The sequence below is a fragment of the Dreissena polymorpha genome, chromosome 3 (genome assembly GCF_020536995.1).
Source record: "Dreissena polymorpha isolate Duluth1 chromosome 3, UMN_Dpol_1.0, whole genome shotgun sequence".
NCBI classification, from domain to species: domain Eukaryota; kingdom Metazoa; phylum Mollusca; class Bivalvia; order Myida; family Dreissenidae; genus Dreissena; species Dreissena polymorpha.
Genome location: NC_068357.1, coordinates 131,698,049 through 131,703,547, shown reverse-complemented (window position 1 = coordinate 131,703,547; position 5,499 = coordinate 131,698,049). Strand labels below are relative to the sequence as shown.

At 35.0% G+C, this 5,499-nt stretch overlaps 1 protein-coding gene across 7 annotated transcripts in view; it reads left to right on the top strand.

The window, feature by feature from the left end:
* Positions 1 to 5,499, top strand: part of LOC127871481 (uncharacterized) — a 362,002-nt gene that overhangs the window by 32,984 nt on the left and 323,519 nt on the right. The window lies entirely within an intron of this gene.

Here is a 5,499-nt window from a genome sequence, read left to right as displayed (position 1 = left end):
ATCCATTGAAATCATATTTTGTGGTCACGAAGCTTGAATGCAGGTCATATTGACAGCCATCCCATAATGGCAAGAACAAAAAGGTCAAGTAGTATTGAAATACTGCAAAAACTTTGACCTAGAATCATGGGGATGTTTTTGACCTGCATTTTTTTCAGGTAACAGTTTGAGCAAAAGGGTAAGAAAAAAGGTGTAAATGTAAAGTTACAGTGTTATCTACTACATCCAATCAAGAGCTTAACTTAATCATAAACAATTTTACTCAAGGTGTGAAACTCTATCTCTCAAGCCTTATCATTAGAGATAAAATTGTCTCATGCTGAACACGCAATTAAGATCATTGCTAAATGTACTGTAGTATCCCTTTTCATACCCTATACTTCCTAAAAGTAGTAGAAAGTCAATGGAATAACTAATCAATCAAATGTGAAAACTTTTTGTTGATTGTGCATTTTGTACTTCGAAAAGTTTCAGACCTACAGGCAGCAAATTGATTGCTTGCTCACCAAGGTCAGCTGAGGTGAATTAAAAGCTGGGTTAAACAGCTACACTGAAAAAATTCATTGTTAACATTACTATACCTTGCATTATCAACACAAGGACTGCTTTGCTTGATGCTACAGTTGTCTCTTGAATGATGATTGACTGTACATTGATGAGCTACTGTATTTGATTACTTGAGTAGGAGAAGACCTGTTTAATATTAAAGATACTGGCTTTTGATGTAAATTTATACTGTACAATAAACCATACTACAGCAGGAAAATGGAAACACTTTAAACTTTTTGGGCTTCTGCAAAAACATTTGATCTGCTTTTCTATATGAAATGACAAAGTAAAGCACATATAGTATTTCTTCTTAACTATGATACCAATTCATTGTTGTGTTAATCTATATTTTATTTCATGTATTTGCTATTGATGCCAAGTTCAAGTAGTTTTTATTGCTGTGGTAATGATTGCTTTCTGCATGTGTCATAAATCCTCAATGTATAGTCATGGGTACATCTGTGTCAGGCATAAAGAAAATAAATAAATTAAGCATAATGTTATCCTTTGTGCCACCATTTCTCATTCATCAAGATATGTTTCACAGATGGCTATTTTCACAGGATTTGCTTTTCCAAATAATGTTGGCCTTACACGAGATGCAAATGGTGAAATCAAGCAGACATTAATGACCAATGAGCAGCCCATGTGAAGTGTAAGATCTCTGGGGTGTGACAGCGCTCTTTATACTTGGTTTTAATATCAAACATTTAGAAATGAAAAGCACAATATTGGAATGAAACTCGAATTTCCAAATATATGCAGCAGTCCTGCATGAGGCTTAATTATTTTCTGAATAAACCTAAAGTAATTGAGAAAAGTCATCATTTTTAGGGATGCATTTGAACAGACTGTTGTATAACACTACAGGTTATGTATAATTCAGTTAATAAGTTTTGCCCAAAAGAAAGTATTCATGGTATTGCAGAATGAAGTTTGATAATGAAGAATAATTGGTGTTATTTCTTTATAATCCAGTTCAATAAACCAGTTTTTAAAGAGAAAAACCTTTAAAAAAACACCAGAAAACTCATATTGATCAAGAAATATCTTGAAAAGAGATTCTGTAGTTGAAACAAAGATGAACCCTTTTCTTTTAAAAACGTTTCATAATTATGATATATTGCCAAGACAGCATTATGGGCCTCTGTTTTTGACATCTAATATAATGTCAAGCTAATGATGGTTCCCTAAAAGGGCCTTTTCACGTTTAGGTAAATTGACAAAATAAAAAACAAATAGTTGCAGATTCGCAGATTTTCGTTGTAATTATGATATTATTAGACTTTTACTCAAGGGGTCAGTGGTTCGAGCCCAGTTGAGGTTGACTTTTTAGTCCCCTACCGGTTTCAACTGAGTGGAGTTATGGTTTTCGCTCTGTGTAACACTGGTCACACTTTTCTGAATCCTGCAATAACTTTAAAAGTTCTTAATATTTTTTCATGAAACTTGAAACATGAATAGATGGCAATATGGACATTATGCACGTCATTTCACTTTGTTCCTACGTCAAGAATTCTGGTTGCTAAGGCAACAAAGAGACTAGAAATACTGCTGAAAATGGTGTGTTTTTTTGGATCCTGCGATAACTTTCAAAGTTCTTCATATTTTTTCATGAAACTTGTTACATGAATAGATGGCAATATGGAGATTATGCACGTCATTTCATTTTGTTCCTATGTCAAGAATTATGGTTGCTATGGCAATAAATAGACTAGAAATACTGCTGAAAATGGTGTTTTTTTCTGGATCCTGCGATAACATTAAAAGTTCTTCATATTTTTTCATGAAACTTGAAACATAGATAGATGGCAATATGGACATTATGCACGTCATTTCATTTTGTTCCTACGTCAAAAATTCTGGTTGCTATATCAACAAATAGACTAGAAATACTGCTGAAAATGGTGTTTTTTTCTGGATCCTGCTATGACTTTAACCCATGTATGCCTAGTGGACTCTCCCATCTTTCTAAAAGAGGTTCACTTTATTTCCAAAATTAGGGATGTCTAGTATATTTATTTGTATATTTAGAATATTTTTTAAAGAAATTCCTTGAAGCAAACAGTGCAGGCCCTGATGAGACGTCGCATGATGCGGCGTCTCATCTGGGTCTACGCTGTTTGCCAAGTCCTTTTTTCTAGACACTAGGCATAAATGGGAAAAAAGTTCTTCATATTTTTTCATGAAACTTGTTACATGAATAGATGGCAATATGGACATTATGCACGCCATTTCATTTTGTTCCTACATCAAGAATTCTGGTTGCTATGGCAACAGATAGACTAGAAATACTGCTGAAAATGGTGCTTTTTCTGGATCCTGCGATAACTTTAAAAGTTCTTCATATTTTTTCATGAAACTTGAAACATAGATAGATGGCAATCTGGACATTATGCATGTCATTTCATTTTGTTCCTACGTCCAAAATTCTGGTTGCTGTGGCAACAAAAAGACTAGAAATACTGCTGAAAATGGTGTGTTTTTTCTGGATCCTCGATAACTTTAACCCATGTATGCCTAGTGGACCCTCCCATCCTTCTAAATTGGATCACTTTATTTCCAAAATTAGGGATGTCTAGTATATTTATTTGTATATTTAGAATATTTCTTACAGAAATTCCTTGAAGCAAACAGCGCAGACCCTGATGAGACTTTGCATGATGTGGCGTCTCATCTGGGTCTATGCTGTTTGCCAAGTCCTTTTTTCTAGACGCTAGGCATAAATGGGTTAAAAGCTCTTCATATTTTTTCATGAAACTTGTTACATGAATAGATGGCAATATGGAAATAATGCACGCCATTTCTTTTTGTTCCTACGTCAACAATTCTGGTTGCTATGGCAACAAATAGACTAGAAATACTGCTGAAAATGGTGTTTTTTTCTGGATCCTGCGATAACTTTAAAAGGTTTTTAATATTTTTTTTCATGAAACTTGAAACATGGATAGATGGCAATATGAACATTATGCACATCATTTCATTTTGTTCCTATGTCAAGAATTCTGGTTGCTATGGCAACAAAAAGACTAGAAATACTGCTGAAAATGTTTTTTTTCTGGATCCTGCTATAACTTTAAAAGTTCTTAATATTTTTTCATGAAACTTGAAACATGGATAGATGGCAATATGGACATTATGCACGTCATTTCATTTTGTTGCTACGTTAAAAATTCTGGTTGCTATGGCAACAAATAGACTAGAAATACTGCTGAAAATGGTGTTTTTTTCTGGATCCTGCGATAACTTTAAAAGGTCTTCATATTTTTTCATGAAACTTGAAACATGGATGGATGGCAATATGGACATTATGCAAGTCATTTCATTTTGTTCCTATGTCACATATTCTGGTTTCTATGGCAACAAATAGACTAGAATTACTGCTGAAAATGGTGTTTTTTTCTGAATCCTGCGATTACTTTAAAAGTTCTTAATATTTTTTCATGAAACTTTAAACATGGATAGATGGCAATATGGACATTATGCAAGTCATTTCATTTTGTTCCTATGTCACATATTCTGGTTGCTATGGCAACAAATAGACTAGAATTACTGCTGAAAATGGTGTTTTTTTCTGAATCCTGCGATAACTTTAAAAGTTCTTAATATTTTTTCATGAAACTTGAAGATGGATAGATGGCAATATGAACAATATGCATGTCATTTCATTTTCTTCCTACATCAAAAATTCTGGTTGCTATGGCAACAACACAAAATATTCTGACAATGGTGAAATTTCTGACAATGGTGGAGCCGGTAGGGGACTTTTATTGCTTGGCAATAGTCTTGTTTTTATTTTTTATTTTATTCTTTCTTTTTACTTCAGCTGTTTAGATCCAATCTTTACATCAATCAATATAAAGCATATTAATGACAAACTGCAAATCATGCCAAAATCTATGAAAAGGCGCCTTAATACATCATGATGCATGACATGGAGCAAAACAAAATATAATAACTGCATATCTGTGTTTATGAAAGAGAAAATTATAAACAAGAAATATCTTTAAAAAAGATATACGGCGTTGATTGTGGTTGGAGTTTATGAAAGGTAAAGAGTTCAATGAATGAGAGGATAGCGAATGTCTTTTTCTGTGCAGTTATTAGCTGCATCACGCGGCTTATTTTACATGATTACATATTGCTGGTCATAAACCTACAGATACAAAACAGAAAACCAAAAGAAGAATGGAAGTGAAATTAAAACATATGAGTCAACCGGCCACACACTAAGTATCCGTACATATTTTAAATACATTTCAACCCCTACTTCCGGTCACCCCTCATTGCCGGTTGCACCGTGTAGGCGGCCGGTGTGTACCGCGACCGTTGATAAACACTATATAATGCACCCCTCTTAAGCGGTAACCCCGTTTCTCCGGCCAGCGGCCAGCTATTTTGCATCCCAATAGTTAAATTTCCCCCATATGAGTGGTCTTGTGCGAGTAAGTCAGTCATGTACTTTTGCAAAATTACACCGACCCAATGGCAATAAAATCGATACTTGCTTCCAGTCTGCGGTTTAGGCTCTGTAGTACTGAAGCGTGTTGTGTGATAAACATTTTGACAGCCAGTTTGCAAATTGCAATTAATTAGCGGCAGATTATCGGGTTTTCGGGTTAAAAGCAATATGTGACAGTTTGATCTTTTTGTTTCCGAGTGTGCGAATATCACCTATTATTACTGGAAAAGAGATTATTAATTTATAATTAACCAGGTTTAAAAAACTGGTTATTAGATTGGCGAATGCGGGCGGGCTGGCTGGCTGGCTGGCGGGCTGGCTGGCTGGCTGGCTGGCTGGCGGGCGGGCGGGCGGAACAAGCTTGTCTGGGCCATAACTTTGTCGTTCATTGTGAGATTTTAAAATCATTTGGCACATTTGTTAACCATCATTAGACGGTGTGTCGCGCGAAAAAATTACGTCAATATCTCCAAGGTCAAGGTCACACT